The following is a 27,441-nucleotide window of genomic DNA, read 5'->3' on the forward strand; positions in this document are numbered from 1 at the left end:
TTTAGCATACGATATTTATTAGTTACAGGAAATTATAATGGTTCTTTTGCTTGCATTGCAAATAAAAATATGTGTGTGCTTTTGCATTTAAAAAATGTCCCTGGTAATAATGGCTCTATGTGTTGGCTGTGCAGGGGAAGAATAGGGCGTTACTAAGCAGCCTGCTTTATAATCAAACTGTTTGTCTTGTGGAGGAGGATTTGAATTCTTAGAGCCCATCGTGTGTGTGTCAAGACATCGTGATAATTCATCTCTGTCCCAGCCATGCCTCTTTTGGGGGCTCCCAAGAATTGCTTCTGACAAGGGAGAGTAGGCAGCAGCTCATGTCATCCTATCAGGTCTGTGTACACTGTGAGAAGGCCTTTCCTCGATGCCTTATCACTGGTAATGATGCTGGGGAAATAAAAAATGAGTTTTTGCTAGAAAATGTAAAGGGGTCCTTCTATCTGTAAATGCTGTTCCACACTCATGCCTTTTCTCACTTCTTTTTGTGTGAGAATTATCATAGTCTTCCTCCTGCTTTTCGTGTTCCATGGGTCCATAGTTTTTAAGTGGGCCGTGAAAATATTTGTCTGGGCACTGTATTAGGTCCAGTTTGTAGGACCTAAAAAAAATTCCCTGGGGTATCTCATGCCTAAAACTATTTCATATATGCAAAGATGAACTAGATCGGAGTGAGCTTGTGAGTTCCCTGTCACCAACCAACCAACCAACCAGTCAAGGCAATGCCACTGTGCTTCACAGGGTTTTCAATGGCTGATTTTTTTCAAAAGTTGATCTCCAGGCCTTTCTTCTGAGGTACCTCAGGGCAGACTCAAACTGCCAACCTTTCGATTTAGTTGAGCTGATCTGATTTTCCCCAAAGTTTGGATTGTGTCACTCAATGTTTAGAAAGCCCTTTGCACCACCGAGGGACTCCTTCTCTGTCACTATTGAAAGTGGAGATCCAATGAACAGGGATGTTGCAGAGAGAATTCAAGCCCTTTTTGAGTAACTGACAGAGAGACTATTATGACTGGTGCTATAATCTTTTAGCAAGCATTGGATAGCTGATGCATGAAAATGGGACAAGATGCATAGTGCCTGGCGTGCTGAGTACTAGAGGGTGGCATAATCTTCTTAATTATGATGTATTTATTAGAACTAGCCTAATTCAATCAGTATTGCTTGAGATTTCCCAGGTTTTTTTTTAATCAGAATGGTTTATTGGGGATGGCATTAGTTGTTAAATGAAGCTTATACTCACCGCGCAAAAAACTACAAAGTCTCCACGTTTGTAACCAGTTTGCATCACAAAATGTATTTTTACAAATCTATCTCATACTTTATACAAAAGCCTGGGTTAAAATGTGACATTACCATATTTCCTCTAAAAGAAAATGCTTTCTAAATCTAATTATATTCTGTAGTATCTTGCTTTATACTCAAGTTGCCCATTTTCCTTGGCTGAGGTTTATGCTTCAGCCCTACTTCATTGATGTAGAACCTTTAACTTTAAAAATGTGTGTGTTAGGAATTCTCATGCCAAAATTCAAATCCAGTGAGGTATAATTTAATTTTTAGAAGCACATTTGCAAGCTTCAAAAAGTTTTAAAAGACGTTATTTAACTAAAGAATAGTTTTTGTGGAAGTTATTTTGCTCATATATTCAGATAGTATCCTAAATCTTGATAAGCCCATTGCATTAATTCCGACTCATAGCAACCCTATAGGACTGCCCCACAGGGTTTCCAAGGAGTGGCTGGTGAATTTGAACTGCAGACCTTTTGGTTAGCAGCCATAGCTCTCAACCACTGTACCACCAGGGCTCCCTACAGTTGGATAGTAAGCGCATAACCAAAACCATTTCCGAATCTTTCCCTTTTCCCCAAATTGTGACAACCTTTCTGATTTCAGTATTCTTCCTGGGGAAGAATCCAATATTTATCACCCAAAGAGTGAAGCAAAGTCATGATCTCTGCTTGGGTTTGGCATACCCGGAAAAATCTCTGTTGGGACAGAAAAGCGCTTTTCCCCAAAGAAAGCACACCCTGTGAACATCTCCCTTCAGCATTTTAACCCTCACGCCCAAATCTCTGGAAAGGGTGGTAGCCTTGTAGCTTCTGCACCGAATGAGTCATCTGTCTCTGCTCCCTCAGGTGTTGTCTGTTCTCAGTGTGAAAAGGTCAAAATCAATCAATAAAAATTTTAAAATAAAAAATAAAGGAAAACCAGGCCCTAAGCAGGCTGTGGTGCAGTATCACTGTTTTTTACTATTCACCTTTGCTAGAAAGCAACTCTCCCAAATAGATGCAAAATTTGTATTTTTGCTCCGGTACGAGCCCCGGTGGCACAGTGGTTAAGAGCTCAGGCTGCTAACCAAAAGGTCAGCAGATGGGATCCACCAGTTGCTCCTTGGGAACACTATAGGGTAGTTCTGCTCCGTCCTATAGGGTCGCTATGAGTCAGAATCAAGTCAATGGTAACATTTTTTTAAATGCATAATATGCATGATCTCCGATTTTTCTAATTGAGCCTCATGCTGCTGAGGGGGAATAGTAAAAACTTCCCGCTTCTTTTATCTGAACAGTGTCACTGTGATTTCTGACTGAGAGCTAAAGTACTTCAGAGCTCTAAAAATTCCGGTAAGATTAGAAAGAGCTTTTGTGGCCAGTGACTGAGCAGTCAACCTCGGATGTCACAGAGAAAATGCTCCATCCGTTGCCAGGTCACTTACTGCCATGTTAAATGGCCGAGAGAACAGTTCACCTCGCACTGTGGAGCCTAACAATGGCATTGTAACTCGTACACTGAGGAGATGGAACGGTCTCCTTACACTGCTTTAGAAGTGGTTTATTGATCCCTGAACAGTAATTTTTCAGCAATTCATATAATGAGAATTTATAGATTTATTCCTAACATCAGGAAAAATTGACTTCATTCTTGAGCCTTTTGCCTTCTTGCATTAATCTTTGAACCGCAATTAGCTAAGTTAAATCATAATACTAAAAAGGCATTTTTTTTTTTCCTTTGAGATTTTTCTTCTTCTTCTTTTTTTTTTTTTCTCCCTTGAGGAGTGGTGGTTAAGATCTCATTCTCCAACCTTTGGATTATATCATTTAATCTTTAGAAAGTTGTTTGTATTTTTTTTTTTAGCAAATAATATTACTAGAATGTACATACTTTACCTGAGGGAGAAAACAAAGGGATATTCAGAAACTACTGTTTTATACTTTGTCATAATATTATATAAATATGATATATGTAAACTATGCAGGTTCTTGGAAACCCTGGTGGTGTGTGTAGTGGTTAAGAGTTATGGCTGCTAACCAAAAGGTCGGCAGTTCGAATCCACCAGGCGCTCCTTGGGAACCATATGGGGCAATTCTACTCTGTCCTGTAGGGTCATTATGAGTCGAAATCGACTCGAAAGCAATGGGTTATGAAGGTTCTTGGTGGAGATGGTGGCAGAGGATGGTGGAGGAGTATGAATACCTAAAAGGAAAATGAAGACATTTATAATGCAAGCCAGTACTCTTATACATCAAACGTTGGTATAACTAATAGGGGAAAATGAGTTGGTACGACATCTTAAGAGGAGAATTTGGCAATATTAACATCTAGAATGCATATGCATCTGACCCAGGAATTTCATTTCTAAGAAGTTATGCTCTGCTTGGGAGACATTGGTGGTTCACTGGCAGAAGTCTTCCCTTCCATGCGGAAGACACAGGATTTATTCCTGGCAAATGACCCCAGCATCAGCCACCATTGTCTCTCAGTGGTGGAATACGTGTTGTTATGATGCTGAACAGGTTTCAGTGGAACTTCCAGACTAAGATGGACTATGACGAAGGCCTGGCGATCTGCTTCTGAAAATCAGCCAATAAAAACCCTATGGATCACAACAGTCCAATCTGCAGTGTATCGTGGGGATGGTATAGGACTGGGTAGTATTTCATTCTGTTGTGTATGGGATCACCATGCTTCAGGGGCTGACTCAGGACAGCTAACAACAACAATAACAACGACATACCTACACAAGATCACAAAGACATGTACAAGATGGCCAGCGAAGCCCTTTTTGTTTGCTTTTTTAGTAATGTGAGAATATTCAACCTGCCCTAAATGTCCATCAAAGGGGAAATGACAATTCAATTAAAAATATTGTTAGATGAATCTGACAAAAACATATTGTCCAGTAAAATAACAGCCATATAGAATGGAACAATGTCTTTCCGGAACATTATATAAGAAGCATTGAAGTTTTAAATTGTCAGGAGGGACTGAGGCTGAGAGAAGATAGAGAACTTTATACTTTTCATTTAGGAGTCTTCTGCATGGTCTTTTTTTATTGCAAGTAAATATTACTTTATACATGTTAAACACATTAGAAGTGTATAAAAAGGAAACCTGAGGAAAAACCTGCTAATATTAGAATGTCCAATCTACGAAGCTTTTTAAAAGTTGAAAAGAAATATATATGTTTTAGGACAACGATGTTTTTAAAAGAAACTTGCATTACTGTTTTATCGTTCATTAACTACTGGGGGTCTTCTAAATCCATGTTTTATTTGTACTTTACTCATAAGATTACTATGAAGATTAAACAAGGTTAATGTATGTCTAATCTTTGGCATACAACGTGATGCATTTTACTCAGGTTAGCCAGCTGTTTTTTGTTTAAAATTTTTTTTTGTGTGTGAAAATATACACAGCAAAAGATATAATATTTTAACAATTTTTACATGCACAACTTTTACACGTTCAGTGAGATTGATTACATTCTTGCTATCCATTTCCAAAGCATTTCAACACCATCGACGTAAACTCACAGCCCCCTACGCTTCTCATCTAACCTTTCGAGTTGCTGTTGTTAATTTGATCCCACACAGGCAAGTCTTTAAAAGAGTGCAATGCTCAAGGCAGACATACTTTACTAATTAAGCTAAACTATTCTTTGGTTCAAAGAAGACATCAGGAAATAGTTTTTAGCCAACCGTTTTAGTTTTTTATAAAAGCTAAGGGAAGAGTCCAATGTGGGAGCATGGAAACCAAATTAAGAAAATAAATCCATGACTTTGCATGTATGCCACTAAATATTAGGCTTTTACTTTTGTTACTATTTGAGAGCCCTCTTCTGGACCTGGGTTAATACATTCTCCCATCTGTCTGTGAAGCTTCGTACTGCTATGAGGGCTACTGAGCTTTCCAAAACCATGGTCACAAGAAGAATTACACTGAATCTGATTAAGGAAAAAAAGGTTAGCATACTGTCCTATTTACTTACGTAGTCCTAAAATTAGATCTATTGATGTAAAGAGGTGTTAAAAAAAAATTAATACTAGCCAAGGATTAGCTCATCTTGCTTCAGATAGCAGGTGAAAAAAAATCACACTGTATCATAAAAGAGTATATGTAGAATGTGACACGTTAAGGTTGCATTCTGTTGTGTTTCCTAAACAGCCAAGCAGTGGCTTATGGGAATGTTCTTGCAGAAGTCAAAGAAACCTGAGTTCCATTCCCCAAGTAGCCTTTGGCTTGGATCTTGAAAGTCTTAGTGGGAGAAGAGAGAAGCTAATTATGGGACAAAGCGAAGAACCAGCTATGTAGGAAAAGAAGACAAGGTGTCCACTCACATGCGGTTTTCACTCTAGTGAGGATGGGAATAGTGGGAAAGAGATGATAAGTATGATAAACCACATAAATAAATTTCAGATAAGGCAATACCACAAAGCAAACAAAACACAGTAACACAGTAAGAGGGATCAGAGCGACATTAGCTGTAATCGTGGAATATCATGAAGTCTTTCCACGTGGCCAATGGTACAGTGTTTTTCACCAAGTCTGTATAAGAATAAAGATACCGGCTTCTACGATGAAAATTCCTGAAGAGACTACAAAAGCAGATCCTTGATGCCAAGAGATTCTTTAATAATGAGCCGCGCATCAGCTATCTCCAGAGAAACCCCTTCCATTCCTCGAATGTTGGAAGACTAACTGGCAAATCTCTCATTGTCTAGGCAGATTTGTATTCGTACTTTTCCTTCCTCCAGTATACCCTAGATTCTTAATTACAGATACTATTTTATATACCCTATTCCTTGAATAAGGTCCCTGGGTGGTGTAAGCAGTTTGCTCTTGGCTACTAACCAAAGGGTTGGCAGTTCGAATCCACCCAGAGGTGCCTTGGAAGAAAGCCCTGGCAATCTCCTTCCAAAAGGTCACAATCATTGAAAACCCTCTGGAGCGCGGTCCTGCTCTGACACACGTGGGGCCATCGTGAGTCGGAATCTACTTGACGGCAACGGGTTATTCCTTGAATAAATTCCCAAGCTGCAAAACAGCTGAAAGGGGACAAATTTCAAAATCAAAGCTGCTCTTCCTTTTGGAACACCTCTCTAGTAGCTATTGCAAAGTGTTCAAACTGCATTCCCTTTTGTCTGAAATGTTGGGAATGCTCTGGGAAGCAGGAAAAGCAGAAGAAATGTAGCTTATGGGATTGTTTGCTAAGAACTATCTCTGGTGCTTTCTGGAGCATATTAGCTCTTTATAAGAAGCAGACATGTCAAGTCACTTTCAGAAGCTGTCAACAACCCCAGAGAATTACCTTAGTGGATTGAAAGGGGGAAGGGAAAAAGGAGAAATCAGTGCAGACTGGTTCTAAGGGTCCAATCTGGATGAACAAGGATATCATGCAATTTCTTTTTCTTTGTGTGTTAAGTACACTGGAGTTCTTTAATTGACGGCTGCACCATGATAGAGTGATTACACCGGGGAGGAGGACTCTGAACACTGCAGGGCAATTTTCACAACGACTTTTGAGTGCATGTATTATCCTTTATTCGAGAGGTCATTTTCACACATAGATTTATTATTGGGACCTACTGTTATGATATGTGTCCCTAACAGCCTTAGGAAAATCATTTTCTTTAAGTATTTTTAATTAATCCTGGTCTCTGAAGGAAAACAAAACATGAATAAGAAAAATATACTTCACTGTAACAAATGAGCCAGAGTGTCTTAAGTTTTGCATTATAGTCAATACAGTCTGCCTGACTTTTCTGAAAACCTTAACCAAACTAATCAGATCCTTCCGAGGTTTTAAGTGTCAGGCAAATGTTTTAGTCTTTATACTTTATCAGGGCTTTTAGGTTTACAAGGCGCCAAATCTATTTAATCCATTTCATATTTGATAATTAGTGTAGCACCTTTAAGCTGTGTGAAGAAGGGAAAAGAAACAAGACAGGAGAAATACTATATTTTTTCATCTGAGTGTTAGACTTTTTACTTCTGTTACTGGCCACCACCACCCCAAACTGTTTTTGCTACGCAAGTTGAGAGGATAGGCTATGCATCATAACATTTGTGCTGTTAACATAAACCCGTTGCCGTCGAGTCAATTCCGACTTACGGCGACTCTACAGGACAGAGTAAAACAGCCCCGTAGAGTTTCCAAAGACTGCCTGTTGGATTTGAACTGCCAACCTTTTGGTTAGCAGCCGTAGCACTTAATCACTACGCCATCAGGGTTTCTGCTATTGACATAAATACCTTAAAAATGTGCGGATAGTTTTGAGGGTTGAACTCTCATTATGCTTACACCATAATGCGGAGAAGCTATCAGTCTCTTTAAATTACATTGCTTCAGAAATGGATAAATAAAGGTTATACATTATGGTATGTTATTTTCTTGAGTTACAGAGACATTATCCTTATCTTCTAGGACTTCAGAATGTAAGACAATCATGGCTAAGATACTACTTATTTTATGGCAAGCAGAAACAAGCTGATAATATAATCATTTCTTGGAGCCATGGAAATTAATCTTATGCCAGTGATATCAAGGGTGAAACCAGAGACCTCAAGCTGTGTGGTGGCCATGGACCAGATCTTGTTTCATTCTTGGATGCCTCCTAGACATCATTTCACAAGTGATACCTGGAGACCACTTAAAGAACATTTCATTTTGCTGTTTGGATTGACTCTGGAGAGAGGAATGTTTGAAGGGTGAGTGGTGAAGTTGTAAATAGGGACTGATGGACTGCTATCTCCAAAATTACAGAGCTGTGCACTTTCCACACACTTGTCAAGGTTTGGCAACAAAGCCCTGGGCTTGGCCCAGTCTAGGACTGGGGTCCTGCTGTGAGAGCAGATTGCTGGTGGTCCCTAAGTCATTTGCACTGGTGCCAAAGGGAATTTGCCATCAATATTCTCCTCAGGGGTTCTCACTTAGAATACCACCGCCCAGCTCTCCTTCAAGAAGCACCGTGGAATGTGATACAGAGGAGGAGGAGAGGGCACCCACTGCATCTGGCACCAAGACCCCACCCTTCTTGCCACTCAGCCTGTGTGAGAAAGGTGAGATGCCTGCAGTCAGGACAAGGTCGTGGATGGCCTGGGACCTGCTTAGGTGAAGCAACATGCTGCCTGCTGTCTTTTGAACAGCAGCCAGGAGACCACTTTGTCACCTGGTGATGAAGTTGGCTTCCTGCCCCAGTTTCTTCTTAGAACTTCAAATAACACACAAGGTTCAGCATCCCTGCGAGGTCGTCCGCTAGTTTTTAATAATTCCTTGTATTTATTTAGTGCCTTGTTCCTCTCCCAAGAGCTGACTATAAGAATTCTCCATATGTTACTTCAATAATCCTCATTACAGCCCCGTGCCTGGGCTGGTTAGAGAGCAGTGCTAATGGGGCCAAGGTCAACACTCAGCTCCCATAAGCCCCCTGTGAGCAGCCTGATTTGCACTGAGAAAAGTTGTTTTGGCCTCACTGTGCACAGCTTACCATAACCAATTACTTTAAAAAGTATACTAGAGGCCACAAAGATAACAGGTAGTAGAAATAATAATAATAACAACAGTACACCTTCCCTTCATTTATCGACCTGCCCTGTACCAGACGTTTCGCATTTACGAAAACAGTGAAAAATCTATCTGACTAGTTTGCACACTAATGTACATCTGGCAATAACAAAGGCCGAGGTGAGAGTAACACTGACTGTAATGGTTAAGGTTATGTGTCATCTTGGCTGGGCCATGATTCTCAGTGGTTTGGTAGTTATGTAATGACGTAATTTGGCAGTTGTGTAATGATGCAGTCACCCTCCATTTTGTGATCTGATGTGGTCATGCTCCATTTTGTGATCTGATGTGGCCATCCTCCATTTTCACATAACACAGTTTTCACGTAACAAGCTGGTCTTTGGAAACTAAGCATGTCAATAAGTGATGAGCGGGTGTAATGATGCTAACATTTAATGAATGCTCACTTGGTGTCAGGTATTTTCTAAGTTTTTTATTATATACTAATTCAGCCCTCCCAAAAACTCTAGTAGAGGGATGCTATTGTTAGACTCATTATAAAGAAGAGAAAACCGAAGCACAGGAAGGTTAAGTAACTGGCCCGAAGTCACGCAGGAAATGGCAGAGTTGGGATTTCGACTTCACCAGTCAGCTTAAAGGCTTGAACTCTTAACCATTACTCAATACTGGCTCCCTATAGGTCACACTGTAGATAGCAAAACTCAGTATACAAATCCTTTATATCTGTATATTAATCACAAATTACTAATACAGAGGTTGGGGGAGTTGAGGAGAGGAGAGGAATACAATTAACATTTACAGGGCACTACTAGTAATGCAAGGAGCCCTGGTGGCACAGTGGTTAAGAGCTTGGCTGCTAACCTCAAGGCTGGCAGTTCGAACCTACCAGCTCTCCACAGGAGAAAGATGTAGCAGTCTGCTTCCATAAAGATTTTACAGCCTTGGAAATCCTATGGGGGCATTTCTAATTTGCCCTATAGGGTCACAATGGGTCAGAAACGACTCGGCACCAGTGGGTTTGGGGTTTTTTTTTTTTTTTTTTTTGGACTAGTAATGCTTGTCAGGTGCTATGCTGTACACACCATTGATGTTCTCTCATTTACTCTTTACCACAAAATTTACAGGCAGGTATTATTGCCTCTATTTTACAGATCAGGCTACAAAGGTCAGGGAGGCTAAGTAACTTGAATACTGATATTTGATGGAAGAATTAGAAAAGCATTCTGTCTATTTCTGATGAATATGAGATTTTTAAGAAACTTCATATGACTGTCACTTTAGTTAAGGAGATATTACCAAATCAAACCAAATCAGTTGCTGTCGAGTTGATTTCAATTCACGGTGACCCCATGTGTGCCGAGCAAAGCTGCTCCATGGGATTTCCAAGCCTGTGGCCTTTCAGAAGCAGATCCCCAGAACTTTCTCCCAAGGTGCCTCTGGATGAGTTCAAACCACCAATTTTTTGGTTAGTTGCTGGGCACTTAACTGTTTGTGCCACCCAAAGGGGATACTACATACATGGAAAAGAAATAGAGGTACAAAGGGAAATGAAGAGAGTTATCCTGAGTGACGGTGTCTAGAATTAGAACCATACTTTTAGATTTCCGTTGTTGTGTCCTCTTTCCTGAAACTTCCACCTGGCTATTTCTTTTGGCCCTTCTCACTTACCATGGTCAAAAAGAATATGAATTGGCCCCTAGGGCCAGAGGCAGTACTGCATAGTAGAAGAGAGAAGGAGGTTGCTCTCTGGTAAAAAAGAGATATTTTACTGGGAGGATTCAATGACATAATCTATCTAAATCTTTGTGATAAAACCAATGCTCAATAAATGTTTAAAAGGCATCAATACTCAGAGTGCTCCTGTCTTTCATATGAAGCAAATGGAACTAGCCACTTAACCATATCCATCTCTGGAAGCACCAAATGGTCTTGAAAGAAGAATGGCCTCCAGGAAGCTTCCAGGTAGCTCTGGGGTTAGCACATCTCACCTAGAACCCTGGCTCTATCATTTCCTGTGGTTTTGAGCTTGGGTGAGTTACATAGCCTCTCTGAGCTTCAGTTTCCTAATCTGGAAAATGGAGATATTAGATTAAAAAGGGAAATAAAAGAGGCTCCTGATAACAACGTAGTGAAGGTTATTAAGATTAAAGCAAAGATCGTCATGAACAATGAAAATTTAGAACTGTGCTCATATTCCTCAGTTTTTGCCAAATCGCCTGCAACCTATAAATGGGAGCACACTCCTGTTGTCACTCTGCTGCTTCAGACACTCTTAACCAGCCTCATTTCCTAAAAGTGTTCATTAGTGGAAGGGGATTTTTCTTTTTCAGCAGATGGGGTTTCAAAGTGCATTGGCAGGACCTGTTGCGTGCCTTGATTAATGGCTCAGCAGATTTTCATATTGGTAGTAATAACTAGCACATGTGTACTGGAAATGGTACACAGCATATTGTGCACTTTCCATTATAATAAACAGCAATGAGATCTTAAGCAGGGACATTTTGACTAGCTGACTATGATAACTGATCACGCTGCAAATGCCAGTTCCTGAATTGCAAGTTCCTCGTAGCTTAAATTTCAAAACCAAAAGAAAGAGAAACCCCAAATTGTTTCCTGTGTATTTTCCTCAAGCCAGACAGCACAATCTGGATATGAATTCCACCCGAAAGCAATACTTCCACTGTGGTTAGCAAACCAGACTGCTTTTCCTTTTTAGTTTAAGTCGACCTAATTAAGATCAGGGTGTAGAATTTTACCATAATGCTCTGAGATCCTTGAACAAGTCACTTAACACTAGTATTACTCCATAACTTGCCAAGTTATAACATAAAAGGGAACATTCTTTCAGTAATATTTAAGCTCCCATGTATGGATACTATTCTAAGGCTGGTCTCCAACAAGGCCCCAAGTAGCCCCAAATACTTTGCTGTCTTTTCAAAGAGCTCTCACACCCGATACAGATAAGGCATGGGATACATCGGGCAATCACTCAGGAGGCTTATGTTTGGAAACGTCTCTTCAGAGTGTCACAAGATAGTAGAGATCAAGGTGGAGGAAGGCATGACTTCTTCACACCATGTTATTTGCTGTCAAAGCATGTTATTGTTTATTGTCCCACTATCACAATCTGGAGATGTCTCAAGTGTGGGAAGAGTCTACCTATTGTGTAGAAGATGCGTGGACTTGAAAAGGCAATGTAAGAGCCAGTAGGTGGAACACATCTACCAAGACCGGGAATCCAGTTGTGTCCCAAGTACATTTTCAACCTTCTAAATAATTTTTTTTTTATCTGGCACCCTGGTGTTGAAGTGTTTAAGCATTAGGCTGCGGACCAAAAGGTTGGCAGTTCGAATCCACCAGCCACTCCTTGGAAACCCTATGGGGTAGTTCTATTCTGTCCTATAGGGTACTATGAGTCGGAATTGACTTGAAGGCAACAGGTTTGGTTTGGTTTTTTATTAGAAGGTCAGTAGAAAAGAGGAAGACCCTCAACGAGATGGACTGACACAGTGGCTGCAACAATAGGCTCAAGTGTAACAATGATTGTGAGCACAGCACAGGAACAGGCAGTGTTTCATTCTGCTGTACATAGGGTCGCTATGAGTTGGAAGTGACTTGATGGCACCTCAATTAGAAGAAACTTCTTCTTCAGGGTTCCACTTCCTCTTTGATAAAATATGTATAAAAGAGTCTAGCCAGGGACCTCTCACAGATTCAGTCAGTCTGACTCAAATGACTCATATGTAGTAGGGCTCAGTATCGATAATTCGACGGACACACTCTATGAGCGCCCCTGAGACTAAGAAACAGGCACCATATGTAACCATTTGGATGTGTTCCTTATCAGTAAAAGTCATAAAACAAAACTCATGGAATAGAGTCAGCACAGTGCCTGGCATGTTGTGGGTACTGGGTTGATTTTGATTGTGTTGTCCATTCCCTGGTCATCTATTGGCCTGCTAGAGTATGCAGGTTTTCAAAGAACAATAGACTGGGAGCTTAGTTGAGTGGTAAGACTGCAAGAAGCACGATCTCTCTTTGAGGCAGTTGGCCGTGAAGCTTTCTCTCATGGAGAAGTTGTAAGCCATGCACAGCTTGGGTCTACATGATTAGAAGGGTCCTCAGACAAAGATCTGCTGGAGAGTCATCAGATTCCCCTTGCGAATCAAGGTTCAGGTCCATTGGACCACTGTATCTGGTGAACTTTCTAATCTGGAGCTGCAGAGGTTGACGAAATCAGGGGCCAGAGTTTATCCAAGAGCTGAGTAGGGGAGCCCAAGCAGAGAACTCAAAAAAGGGGAGCTGAACGGGTTGATAAAACCAAAGGGACCAAAAGCTCTGACAGTGGAGCCATGGGTCTGCGGTAAGCAAGGGGCCTTCTTGAGAAATTGTCTAGATTAGGAGCTGTCTGTGACTAGTTTTTATGTGCCAGGTTTATTATAGGGTAAAGGTAGACCTGCTGCATTTAGAGTCTAGCATGGAAAGGAAGTGCAGGAGAGGGAGGAATCCTTCATGTTTGATTTACTGACACTACTGAACCTTGAGGTGCTTATTAAGTTCCAGGGCCCCATTCACATTAGTGAATTAACATTTTTTAGAGGTAGGCCCTAGGAATCTTTATTTGCAGCAAGCACGCCTCTTCCCCTTCCATGGAATTTCTAGGGATAATAAAGTTTAAAAACCACTGAAATAAAGGAAAGAACAAGGAATGTAAAGACAGGAGACTTGAGTTCAAATCTTAGCTGTGTGATTTTGGGTGTTCCTTAACCTCACTGAGCCTCAGCTTACTCACCTGTAAAATGGGGATAATGTATTTCTTCATAAGGGTTACTTAAGCTAATAAAGATAAATGTGCAAATTTTTGTAATTATCACTTTCCTGAGCCAAAGTGAAACCTTGGAGATTCCCACCATTTTACCCAAGAACACCTTGTACTTATGAATATTATAGCCCTTAGCTACATGTCTCCTAGAAGGCTCTCCGGTGGTCTCTTAGTTAACACAGAATCCTGTCTGATGGTCAGTGTGAGTGTCTGATATTGGGAGACAGGTTGCATGTTTCTGAAATCCTGGACTCATGAGGGAGAAGTTCTTGAAGGGGCCAGACATCTTGGGGGTCTGTTTCCTATGTGGATGAATTCCAGGGACTCTTGGACAGTAGCTGGGGTTAAGAATTAAGAATTGGAAGAAGAGAATTAGAGTCCCTAATGGGTTGATGAATTAGAGATGTGGCCGGGAACAAAAGAAAAAAAAAATTGCTCAGTAGGAAAAGTTCTGAATGATACATGGAGGAGATGATTATTATCACAAACACAGGCTAAGACGTCCAGCCAAATGAGGATAATAAGCTGGAACTGCACCAACGAGGTCCCGTTATCACTTAAAACATGAGCGTGAAAGTTGGCTGCATTAACTGAAGCACAGTTTGAAGGAACTGTGAGGTAATCGTCACTTTATCATACCTTTATGAGAGTTCTTTGTACAGTTCTGGACTTCACAGTTTGAGAGGCGTGGAGTACTTGGACATAGTTCAACAGATAGAAATAAAGATGATGAAATTGTTGGAGAATAAGAATATGAGAAAAAGCAAAAGGGTCTGGTATTATTTAACCTAGAGAAAAGAAAGCTAAGGGGAGTCTTAACTCTTCCAGCCCATGAAGGCTAATTAAAGAGTTGGTTTCTTGTGATGTTAAGAATGGTTTCTGCTCAGATGTTAACAGTCTAAACAGGCTCTTGTGGCAAGGGAAAGACTCCTCTCTGAATGCTGATGAAGGGCAACCAGACATGGATGAGATAAAATGTGAGATTTAGACTATTTTGGGTGCTGGAAGAAAAACAACCCTGACTACATTTGGAATTAGCCCTAGCTCTGGCCCAGAGCTCTGATTTAGGGTAGGCAATTAACTTCCCTGGGACTCAGTTTCCTCATCTGTAAAATGAAGACAGCAGACCAGATAACCTCCATGGTGGTTCCTAGTTCTGAACATTCAGATTCTATGACATGCATAAATAATATGGTGGCTGTATTTAACGTGCTAAGGAGCCCTGGTGGCACAATTGTTAAGTACTTGGCTGCTAACCGATAACCTGGTGCTTTGAACCCACCCAGGGATTCTGTGGAAGAAAGACCTGGAGATCCGCTTCCATAAAGATTATAGCCTAGAAAACCCTATGGGGCACTTCTACTCTGTTACATGGGGTCGCCATGAGTAGGAATCAACCCAAGGGCATCCAACAACAACATTTGACAAGCTACAGGCTTTTTGTTGTTGGTGGTGTTTGTTTAGTTTTTTTTCAATGAAGGGAAAATAGTAAATGTGCTGGGAAGCTTAGGCATTTGATCTGGGTTCGATGGGCTGAGTCATGGGATGAAGTAAACCCTCAGAGCTATAGGGGCTTCATGGGGGAGTATCTACTTCTGAAAGACAGGGGAAGAGAAGGCAGGATATTCCTGAAAAGAGAAATGCCAGACATGGAAGAGGAGTGTGGAGGGTACCAACCAGCCACCTAAGAATAAACAGGAAAAGCAGGCGAGATTGCAAAGTGTGAATCAGGAGAAAGTGATGCAGATGAAGGGATCAAACAAAGTCCGGTCAAGGTCTATAGGACCTGGTCTAGACACAACAGCTAAGGAGATCGTCACTCAAGAGACTACCAGGAGATCAACACTGACCTAAAACCAAGGGAACTGGGTCTAGATTCAGGTAGGAAAAGGCCCAGATTCTTTTGAGACTTAAAGGTCTGGAAACAGGTAGGCTTCGAAGCCAGATGGACTTGGTTTCCACTTTGTCTCTGCCGCTTATAAGCAATGTGATCCGGGGCAGGTGCTTAACCTCGTTAGAACACAGACTGCCTAATAATAACATGGGAATACTATATCTACTTCACAACATTGTCGATGAGAATTAAACATGATCTTGTTCCTGACACATAGTAAGCACAGAAAAACTGCTGTAATTCTGATTCTGGGAATGGAATTAGGGAAGAATAAAAAGAAACGTTAGTAGTGACATCATGGTTTATAGAAAAGATCTGAAATTGGACTACCACTACTACTAATGATGCAAGCTAACTTCTGCATAGCAGGTTCACCTGTGTTCTCCCATCAGAGTCACAGGAATATTTAAGTTTGAAATGGGTATTATTAGTATTACCTGATTTTGTAGATGTGAAACTGAGGCTTAGGCTAGATAATGCCGTGTCGAAGCCCAATTAGTAGGTTAGAGCTGTGGTAGTTACTCAGGTCTTCTGCTCCAAAGTCATTGCTCTTTTCATCACATCTCTTTCATGAGAGTGAAAGAGGAAGAACTTGAGGGTCTGGTTAAACCCAAAACCAAACACAAACCCATTGCCTACTAGAACAGAGTAGAACTGCCCCATGGGGTTTCCAAGGAGCATCTGGTGAATCTGAACTGCTGGGCTTTTGGTTACTAGCCAAGCTCTTTACTGTGCCACTTGTGTTGTAAAATTACAACCATGTTAGCTGAGTAGTGTGAGACTGATCTTGCAACTTAGTCCAATTGCTGCTAGCTGTGCACCGATGGTCCCTTTAACTGGTGCTCCAGCCATGAGAGAAGGGCTGGGGAGAAGCACCCTGAGAGAAGGGAACCGCTAGAGGGAGGCTCCAAATTCAAGCAGCTCAGAGGCACCATCTTCAGAGTGAAGGCCCTGATCTCATGCCCATTGTGCCCATCCATTCAAGCAAAGGACGAGATTAGCAGAGCTTTTTGTTTGTCACATCCACTGAATGAAGGAGATTCTCCTGTTTGTGTTTTTAAATAGAACCATTACCATTGGTTTGATGTAGTCATCACTCTCTCCAGGAACCCTTAAGATACTTTAAGATCATTACTGAGTCCAGTCAGGTCTCTAGTGGGATGCAGACCACACCATGTGATACTTTCAGAGGCGGTGACACCAAAATGACTGTCGATAAAATTTTTGTGCAGTGTTTCAGGTGAAATTTATTATTCTTCAGAAAAAATCCCTGTAGTGAGTTATAACAACAAAAACATTTTTTGTAAGCCCAGCTTACATGTATCAGTATACCCACAAGGCTAAATCTCTACGTTAATTTACTTTTTGAACCTTCTAATGGGCTCTGGTGGCAAAGTAGTTAAAGAGTTCCGCCGCTAGAAAAAAGGTTGGCAGTTTGAATTCACCAGCTGCTCCTTGGAAATTCAATGGAGCAGTTTTACTCTGTCCTATAAAAAAAAAAATTTTTTTTTTTTTTTTTTTTTTTAGGGTCGCTCATTTTCATAGCCACCCTATAGGACGAAGTAGAACTGCCCCAATAGAGTTTCCAAGGAGCGCCTGGCGGATTCGAACTGCCAACCCTTTGGCTAGCAGCCGTAGCACTTAAACACTGCCACCACGGTTTCCAATGAGCGACCCTGTAAGACAGAGTAATCGACTCGACGGCACTGGGTTTGTTTGTTTGTTTGTGTAGGGTCCCTGAGTCAGAATCGACTCGACCGCAACAGGTTTGGTTTGGGTTTGCATAGGGTCGCTATGCGTCAAAATCTCAAAATCGACTCCGCAGCTATGGGTTCGGTTTTTGTTTTTCAATGCGCTCCAATCAGAGCTGTCATTATCGCCCAATGACAAGGGATGCTTCCAATCACATGGTTTCGAACGGCTACAAGCACCTGCTGTTACTTTTTTTTTTTTGCTGCGGGTGTTTTTATAGTCGCTGATTCTGTCGAATTTTCTAGGGTTTTATCTACAGTATGTGGTAATTAGTATTTGTGAACCTGTATCAATAACTTTTTTGAGAATGAAATAGTAATTAAAGGAAAAGGAGAAAAATAAAAAAAGGCTTCTACTCAGTTACTAATAACGTCCTAACTCAACATAGAACAATTGTACAATTTTGTTGTTAGTATTCATATAATCTAAGGTATTTTACATTCAAGCAATTTACAACTGTTTATCACATATTATTTTATGACTAACACTGATAATAAACATCACTAAGGATTCTGTATGGTCTAGTACGGAATAGGGTCCATGGGAGGGGGTAACACCAACCCTAGTGACACCACTGACTGAGTCACCTAGCTTTTTCTCCTCTTGGCTGAGTAACCATCCCTCTCATGTCTCCTTACACAACTCCTTCCCAACCAGTAAAGCATGCTTGTGACTCTCCTACTTTAGAGACAGATTCCAGGACCAGACATGCACTTCTAGTGAGGCAAAGACTCTCTGCCAAGGAACCGAAGGGAATGTTCTCCCTACTCATTGATATGGTAACTCCTCTTTTACCCCAAAATGCACCCAGACATATTCTGGGGCCCTGTCCCGCTCTGAGATTGTAAGAAAAATGCTGACATTTTCTTTTCAAAATAGCTTAGAGAGAGTCCTGCTGGAAGGAAGGAATATGACTCAGTGATTTCTCAAAGTCCCGTCCAGCCAGTGATTCATCAGACATAGAATTTTAAGCTGGAGTGGACCATAATATCCTGGGCCAATTGTCTCACTTCTGTAAATGAGGAGAGTGACATCCATAGAGGTTAAGAGTTGTGGGGACTGCTTATTACAGTGGAAAGAACACGGGGTGTCATGGATTGAATTGTGTCTCCCGAAAATACATGTATTAATTTGGCTTGGCCATCATTTCCCAGTATTGTGTGACTGTCCACCATTTTGTTATCTGATGTAATTTTCCTATGTGTTGTCAAACCTAATCTCTGCTTGTGGTTAATGAGGTAAGATTAGATTATGTTAAAGATTAGGGTGGGATGTAACACCCTTACTCAGGTCACATCCCTGATCCAATGTAAAAGGAGTTTCCCTGGGGTGTGGCCTGTGCCACCTTCTATCTTATAAGAGGTAAAAGGAGAAGAAAGTGAGCAGAGAGTTGGGACTTCATACTTCTAAGAAACAAGAGCCAGGAGAATAGAGCATCCTTTGGACCTGGGGTCCCTGTGCTGAGAGGCTCCTCGATCAAGGGAAGATTGATGACAAGGACCTCTGTCTAGAACTGACAGAAAGTGAAAGCCTTCCCCGGGAGCTGACACCCTGAATTTGAACTTGTAGCCTACTAGACTGTGAGAGAATATATTTCTCTTTGTTAAAGCCATCCATTTGTGGCATTTCTGTTACAGCAGCACTAGATGACTAAGACACGGGGTTTGAAGTTAGTTTTTGGTTTCAGGCCAAACGCTACCACTCACATGTTGTGTGACCTTGAGCAAGTCATTAACTTTTAGAGCCCCAGTTTTCATACTTGTGAAATGGAAATAAGACTACTTACTCTGTCTGCTTCCTGGTGTCATTCTGAGGATCATTTGACATCATGAATAGGGACTCCATAAAATTTAATAAAGTGCTTTATCAATCCCATCACCAGACGCCATGGAATCAGTTTTGATTCATGGAGATCCCATATGTGTCAGAGTAGGACTATGCTCTATAGGATGTTCAGTGACTGGTTTTTGGGAAGCAGATCACCAGGGGCTTTCTTCTGAGGCACCTCTGTGTGGATTCGAACTGCCAACCTTTCTGTTAGCAGCGGAGCACTTAATCATTTGTGCCACCCAGGGACTTTGCTTAATTTATATAATGCATTATTAAGTAGCTTATTAAAGGTCACACAATGACAAAACCAGAATGCTCAATTCCAGTGCTGTTGTATTGTCATCATACATACATCTTGATATTTTTCCAATTTTTCTATACTTACAAGATTTTTTGATAAGCCTCCACACTAATTTGAGCTCTACATGCTTTCCTTTAAATCCCTGATAAACATAGACCAAACCATGGGAATCCAGACTGCTGGGCTGGATTACAGACCAGCGACTAAAGAGAACGGTTGGGGATATCTCAAGCACCCCCTTCCATTTTACATCACAGTTTGGGCCCTCAGATCCCAGAATAATTATTGCCAAGGGGCTAGGTACATACATGAGCTAGTTTTCCATGTAGCTTCTCTAAGCAATTTCATAACATCAAATTGAAAGTTGGAGTTGCTATTTGATAGATGATTAGGCTATGGTATATACCTTGAGGACTGAGTAGGATAAGAGTGAGCCACAGAGTGAAGTGATAATAGATACTTTAAGTTCATGCTGGACAGAGATTTGGGAACTTGTTCAACAGTAACGAGTGGTTTACTGTGCCAATTTGTGGTAGTCCACATAGGAGAGGCAGGAGATGGCAGCTTAGTCTTATAAATGAAGTGCGGGCCCAAGGGTTATGTGTTCCCAGACCACTAATGAGAAGGGGCCACCAGGCCCAGAGCCCTATCATCACTATTAATGTATTGGAAAAGAACAGCCATGTTTTGTTTGGCCCCATTATGTAATCAGAGGGTATACTTAGTACTCAGGAAGTTGACCAAAATCGTCTCCTCCACCCATCAAGAGAGATGCACACACACTGCTAGTACTGAGATTCTGTGGACTTTCTGGCACAATGGTGCAGACTGAGACTTGCCGCTTTCATTACTGATGCTTTGTCAAGCTTGACATGGGATATCCTTCTTTCAGTCACTGGAGAGAGTTGGGTCTCCTCTTTGGCAATGGTCTCTGGCTCTTGAAGAGCACAAAAGATAAATCCTAACTTTTCCCTGTTTTCTTAAGCACAAAAAGTTTTTCAAGCTTTCAGAAATAATGGAGCGGTCAAGCTCATAATAAATAAGGAATATAGCTCTTTGTGCTAAGCAATAAAAAAGAAAAAAAATACTGTGAGCCAGGTCAGCTAACAATTTCCATGCTAAAAAAAAAAAAAAAAAAAAAAGTTCAAATTGGAGCCATGTGGTCTCAATAAAGCAGTAAAATATATTTTCTTTACCCTAACTTCATGTGCCCATAACCTTCCTTTTAAATCATTGCTAACCAGCCCCAAGTCACTCTGACTGCAAATCATTTGGTGGCTTTGGTCTCCAGGCAATGGAATGTGCTGGAGTAGACAGGGAGTCGCTACCAAGTGCGCTCAGAGGGAGCTTCCACTCCTTCACTCAGGCACACAGACCCCAGCAAAGCACTGAAAGGTTCCGCGCTGAGATAGCACATGACATCATAGCTCAATCATTCAGGAAAAAACTGCAACGGCTGCAGAATAGCACGACATGCCACAAACCACAGTGGGCAGATAAAGCCGAAGAACAGCCTTTCTTACGAAAACATTCACAAATACCACAGGCAGCTGGCAGAGACACGTTTAATTGCTTTTACAGAAACCCACTGTATCCATCAGCCCCACCATCTTTGGAGCAATGGCCAACAAATGGGAAGGTCATTGAAGCCACTTTTCTAAATGGGAAAGGCAGGAAAGCTTGAAGTTTATGTCATTACATTTCATCATGGGTGTTATGACTAGATTCGACCTAGCTGTAAAATTATTTGCTGGGTTTTAAAAGCATTTCCAAGTGAACTACTAGACCTCATCAATAACCTATCTTTACATTTATAGCTGGAGAGGAAGTGCAGACCAAGGTGTGAGAAATCAATTATTCAATTCATGATTAATTTAAGAGACACCAAGCTTGTCCTGGACATAAACAAAGCCTGTGCGACTGCCATCTGTCATCACATCACAGGACCCAGCCTTGTATTTTCCAACTGCCAATGGAGGTTTTGTTTGTTTATTTATTTTAAGGAACTGTTCAAAGAGTTAAGTATACAGACTTTGAAGGGATGGTAAATGAATTGAGTGTGCCTTTAGGCACTTCAGAGAAAGAACATTCAACATGAATTGGTAAAGTATGATTAAAGCTTGAGGGGAAAAAAACTGCCCAAATATAAATACTATTTTAAAGAGTACTTACCATCATCTTACAATAATTGCTTAAGTGGGAGTTTGAAAGCAGACTCTGTAGAACCTTATATGAGACAAGAAAGATATGCCTAAAAAGTTCTGTGTGCTTTTCTAATTTTAGCCCTGGAGAGCAATCATTGCTGCTAATTTTAGTGTGTGATTTCACCTGAGGGGAGATTTTCAATAGCAATAGGAAAAGACCAGCAAAGTCACACAACCGACCAACCAACTAACCAACTGACCAACCAGCCAACCAACCAACCAACCAGCCAGCCAGCCAGCCAGCCCGCCAGCCAGCCAACCAACCAACCAACCAACCAACCAGCCAACCAGCCAACCAACCAACCAACCAACCAATCAACAAAAAAGAAAACATTGTAGCAATCAAAGTAGATCTCTTCCCAAAGGGACAATGAAAAATTACATAGTAGCTAAAGACACTATAATCTTTTTGGAAACATGTTATTTTATAGCCTAGTAACTTATCTGACAATAATCTTTTTCATCAGACACCCAAGGATAACTTCTCATTTCATTTGAGGCAGGGGGTGGGGGATGGGGGGAGAAGCTGAAATGTGTGCTCTTATTATCTTCATGGAACCTCTAAAACAATGCCGAGAGAAAACTCAAGACTCTTGGGTTACTGAAAATAACCTCTTTGCCATTCACTATGTGGGCAATTATAAGCTAGGACTTGCTTTTGAAAATTGCTGGGTTCAGCAGTGATTTCCCATGGATTTATCAGCAACAGAAATAAACAAGCATTCCGCTGAGCTCCACTTGAAAGTGTTAGAAGGGCTATTGAAAGTCTTTTTCATCTTGTGGATAGGAATTCAGCTTAACCTACTAGGATGTTAAACAACATTCCAGTATCCTGATGATTTTCCTAATCATCAGAAAGTTGAAAACGAGCTGGTCCTTGGAGGGCAGCCCTCTTCTCAGGTGGTCCTCCTCCCTGCCCCTTGCCCCACATCACCCCTCTCCTTCATCAAGAGCCTACCTGCCTGTGAAATGAGAAGTGACATCGCTGGAGAACTCAGATGCCAGCATCTTTAGGTTGGGGGAAATTATTACTTAAATCATGCTGGCTACTTCGAGATTAGTTAATTTCAAGAATTCACTCAAATTGAATATTTATAAAACAGTGACAGCAATGCTTTCCATGAAAACCAATGAGGTATGCCAGTTTTTCAGTTTAGTCTTTCCATGGTAGACGAGTCATCAGGAATGCATTCTTCCCTATTGTATTCTGCTTGCCACTTGTTCTCCGAGAACCACAGCCAACTGAATGCTAAAGACAGGGACCCGATCCAAAGGGCTCCCAGAAGAAAGAGAATCAAGAATGTAGCACTCGATTTTGTGAGACAAAAGACTGCAATAGAGTGAAACCCAAGAACACAAACAAATAAACAACTTCGAGGCAACTGAGCAGCAACAGGTGTGAAAACGCCCTGATTCCTCCTGGGGGAAAAAAAAAATCACTAAAACCTTCCATTAGACAAAGTGTTTCCAGCTAGAGTTCACTCAGCAACTGAGCGGCTCCTACGCTGTCAGAAACTGATTGCTTTGTGAAACTTTCCTTCTACTTCAACCAGGGATGGAGAAGATTACAAAGAAATGAGAAAGAATACAGACACGCCCGGCACAAACTGCTCCAGGCGTTATAAACACAAGAAAGAGAAGCTGGCTTTTCTAAAATATCTTAAGAAAAAAAAAAAAAAAGCAAAATAGGGGACAGATTCAGTCTCACGCCTTTCTCCCTTCCCCCACCTCAACTCTAACAGAAAACTCCAGCTGAGCAAGCCTCACCACCACCCCGCTCCTCCAGAGGGGTCCGAGGAAAGGATTAGGAAAACTTGGAGGAAGTTGGTATTCTGAGCCTAGTACAAGTTAAACACCCCCAACAGCAGTTTTCCCAGGAGTACCTGCACGCCACCGCCGGGAAACGCGTCAACGCTTTGTTCCTGCACCTCTTCACAGATCCTTAACGCTGACACTTACCAGTGGGGCAGGAAGCACCCTCTGCCCCCGAAGAAGGCTCTCTCCGGAGTCTTTCAGTTCTCGGCTATTCCCCGCTTGGAACTTCCAGGCTCTGAATGCAGTCTGGCTTGCGGAACACAACGGAGAAAGTGAACGGGCAGCCGAGTTAGCAGAAGCCCGGGCCCTTGCAGGCTGCGACCGGGACGTGGTGGGATCCGGCGGGCTCCCGGGAAGCCTCCGGGCGGCGAGGCAGCAGCGGGCGAGGATCCGAGGCGGCCGAGCTGCGCCGCGTCTCGCCCAGGGGCTGTGTGCGCGCGGTGTGTGTCAGAGAGCGGGGCTGCTGGGGAGGGGGAGAGGGTGTGTCCTGGGCCGGAATGCTGCTATGTCCAGAAATAACACCGAGAGGACACCGAGGCCGAGCTGCCTCCCCTCACTCCGTGCCCTCACCGCGCTTAGGAAGGCTTTTCCATTGCCCGGGGATTGCACTCGCCCAAGGAGAAGGTGACAAGCAAGTCCCACCCGGGATTTCTGAAGCCCCTCGCCTGTTGAGCTGTGGTTTCGTGCATTTCCTAAAGACCTCTCTTCATGTAGTAAAAACTGCGTCTCTCAAGACACCTTGGGAATCCAGGTGGTAACTAGCAGTGAATTTCTATTCGTTACAAAAGAAATCAGCTTCTGTCATGCTCTTCCTTATATACACTCCCACGCAGAGGGTATCTTTCAATTACACTCTGCATCTGTGTTACTTTTCATGAATTAAATGGTTCCTCGGATGCTGCCTGACTGCACAGCTCTAAGTTCATTACCACATTACATAGGAAGCCCCTAGGAAAAGAGATGCCAAGAATAAATCTGGTCTTTGTTCTTTTTTATGTTGAACAAGCCTGCCATTAATCAAGTCTTTCCACCAGCATCTAGGGCACAGACCCAAGATTGAGACTCATTGAGAGGTGAACATGTATACTGTCTGGCTGTCCTGCAGTCTTTCTTTGCAGCGTTATGTCATAGTGACTCAGTCACTACTCAGACAGATATTAGGGAGAAACAATAGGAGAAACAAAACCAACCATTTAATAAAGACCTACCTATGGCCCATTGTCAGACAGTGCTTAATTTTTAAACATTTTTCAGATGTTATTTCATTACTTCAGTGTTTCTCATGCTGGATTCATGGAACTGCTTGTCATTGGCCAGTCTAAGAAACAGAAACCCAGGATTGTATTTGGACATTTAAAAAGAAGAAACTCATAAGGGACCCATGAAGCTATTAATTTTAACGTAGCATGTAAAATGTCCAAGGCATGGCAGAGTCATGAAGTCAATTAGAAGCCATATCAGAAAGTATATGTTCCAGAAACAGAATCATCTAGACAAGGCCAGAATAGAGATAATGCAAAAAAAAAAAAAAAGTTTTTTTTAATGAAAATAAGGTCATTTTTATATAGCTCTTATTAAATATATATAAAGTTTTATATATATTTAATAATAAGTGCTTAGATTTCATAGTTTAAGTGAAAGTTAAGACTAGAGTATATCTTTTGTTTGCTTTTATTGTTCTGAGGAAGTGATAGGTCATGGAATACTGAATTTCTTCTCCATTATTAAGTTTCTCCCTTCCTTTGGGAATCCATGTAAAGTTACTAAGGACAAAGATGCTTTTCAAAATGAGAATATTGTTGGTTTGGCAGGTTTAGTACCTCCTTGTATGTCATCAAGTCCTTCCAATTTTTCCTATACTTCAGTTGTAGAATTTTACTAGAGTCATTGAATAACACAGCCAAAGATTTTTGTTCATCTGAAAGCCATCAGAGCAAAGCAAGGTGGCCTTGTTGGGTGGGTCTCATTAAGATACATTTCAGGTCCTAACCACCTTTCTCAGCAGTTGTTATAATGATCTTTCCTCTGTAAGTTGTTGTTGTTAGGTGCTGTCAAGCCGATTCCAACTCATAGTGACCCTACATACAACAGAGCAAAACACTGCCTGGTCCTGCACCATCCTCACTATCCTTTGCTATGTTTGAGCCCACCTTTGCAGCCACCGTGTCAATCCATCTGTAAATTAGGAGAAACTTTTTATTGACTAAAATGCGCAGGCAAAAACAGAAGACGGGCAAATTGGTGGGGGGATTTCAATGTATGGTAGCCATGAGCAGAGGAATGTGAGCTGCACTCTTAACTACCTTTGCTAAAGTTGTGAATATTTTAGAATTCCGATATTTACTTGAAATATCTAACACCTGTAAATGTCTTCATCAAAGATGACCACCCCGTAGTGGTCCTGTTTATGTATATGGGTGAGACTGAAGGATAGATGAAGGTTCTGCTGTTCTTGCATCATGTATACCCAGAAGCTACTTTTTGGAGTGCGGCCTAGTATGTGCTGTGCTAAGTGTTATTGGAAATACCGCCTTTTGTTCCTATGACCTACCCATTTGGTTGTGCTACAAACAAGAACTAGCCCAATCCTGAATTTCCTGTAGTTTCATGGGTCAGGAGAGGGAGTGGTGACAGTATTTCTCAATGTGTGGTCTACAGAGCATCTGCCTCAGATTCACCCAGGAGGGGGTGGGGGGTGAGGAAATTGCCCTTCTCAGAACTACTGAGGCCTGGGTCCTGAGGCCATAACATCTGCCGGGGCTGTGACATCCGCCTGCTTGCTTTCTCGCTTCCTTTCTTCCTTCCTTCCTTCCTTCCTTCCTTCCTTCCTTCCTTCCTCCCTCCCTCCCTCCCTCCCTCCCTCCCTCCTCCTTTTTCCTCTCCCTCTCTTTCTTTCTTTCTCTCAATTATGCTCTTCCTCCCTCTCTCCCTCCCTTCCTTCCTTCCTTGCTTTCTCTTCTTCCTTCTTCCCTCCTTCTCTTCTTTCTTCCTTCCTTCCTCCCTCCTTCTCTCCCTCCCTCCTTCCTTCCTTCCCTTCTTTCCTTGCTTTCTCTTCTGTCTTCCTTCCTCACTCCCTCCCTCCTTCCATCTCTTCCTTCCTTGCTTTCTCTTTTCTTTCTTCCTCCCTTCCTCCCTCACTTCCTTCTTTCCATTCTTTGCAATTCAATTTTTTGATAGGTAATTGTTATTTTTGGTTGCCATCAAGTTGATTGTGACTCATGGCAACCCGGTGCATGCAGGGTGGAGCTGCACTCCATAGGACTTTCGAGGCTGTGACCTTTCAGAAGCAGAAGGTACAGCGCTAGTTTCCTTCATTGCTAGTCTCCTTCCCACCATTATCCCCCACATGCCAGGTTCATGTACCATTCCCCAGGAAACCACTGATATTAATTTTCTCTATAGTTTTCCAAAAGAAGCAAGAAGAGAAACATAAAGAAACATTGAAGTCATAAGACAAATATAAAACAAATGAAGATAGTAGATTTAAACCCAGCTCCGTGGGAGAAAGTTGTGGCAGTCTGCTTCCATAAACATTTCAGCCTTGGAAACTCTACGGGGTAGTTCTACACTGTCCTATAGGGCTGCTATGAGTTGGAATCGACTTCACGGCCATGGGGTCTTTTTGCGGGGAGAGGGGCGGGTAGCCTTCTAGGTTTCTTTATACTCATACCTGCAAATATAAATTCTTACTCTTCTTTATTTAAAAAAAAAATACTATATGCAAAGTATTACTGCCCTTTATCTTGCTTCTTTACTTAGTGTACTCTATGAGGTCTTTCTATAGCATACATCCAATTAGTCACTCATTTGCAAACAAATGCTGAGCACCTGCTATATGCCAGGTATCAGAAAGGGGATACAGCAGTGGATAAAACTGGCAAAAATCCTGCTCTTGTGCATTTATATCTTGGGGCAGGGGCCCATAGGGCAGGTAATAAATGCCATAAATAAGTAAATTATCTATTTGTGTTAGAACATAGTAAGAGTAATTAAAAAAAAAAAAAAAAAGACCAAGAT

At 41.7% G+C, this 27,441-nt stretch overlaps 1 protein-coding gene across 1 annotated transcript in view; it reads right to left on the bottom strand.

Moving 5' to 3' along the window:
- The window catches only part of PALLD (palladin, cytoskeletal associated protein), a 318,926-nt gene extending 295,152 nt beyond the window's left edge, over positions 1-23,774 (bottom strand). The window contains exon 1 of the mRNA XM_023554972.2: positions 23,569-23,774. The gene's annotated coding sequence lies outside the window, so the exon portion shown is untranslated. The remainder of the gene's footprint in view (positions 1-23,568) is intronic.
- Positions 23,775-27,441: the final 3,667 nt, after the last annotated feature.

This window comes from Loxodonta africana, chromosome 21 (genome assembly GCF_030014295.1).
Source record: "Loxodonta africana isolate mLoxAfr1 chromosome 21, mLoxAfr1.hap2, whole genome shotgun sequence".
In the NCBI taxonomy this organism is placed as follows: Eukaryota; Metazoa; Chordata; class Mammalia; order Proboscidea; family Elephantidae; genus Loxodonta; species Loxodonta africana.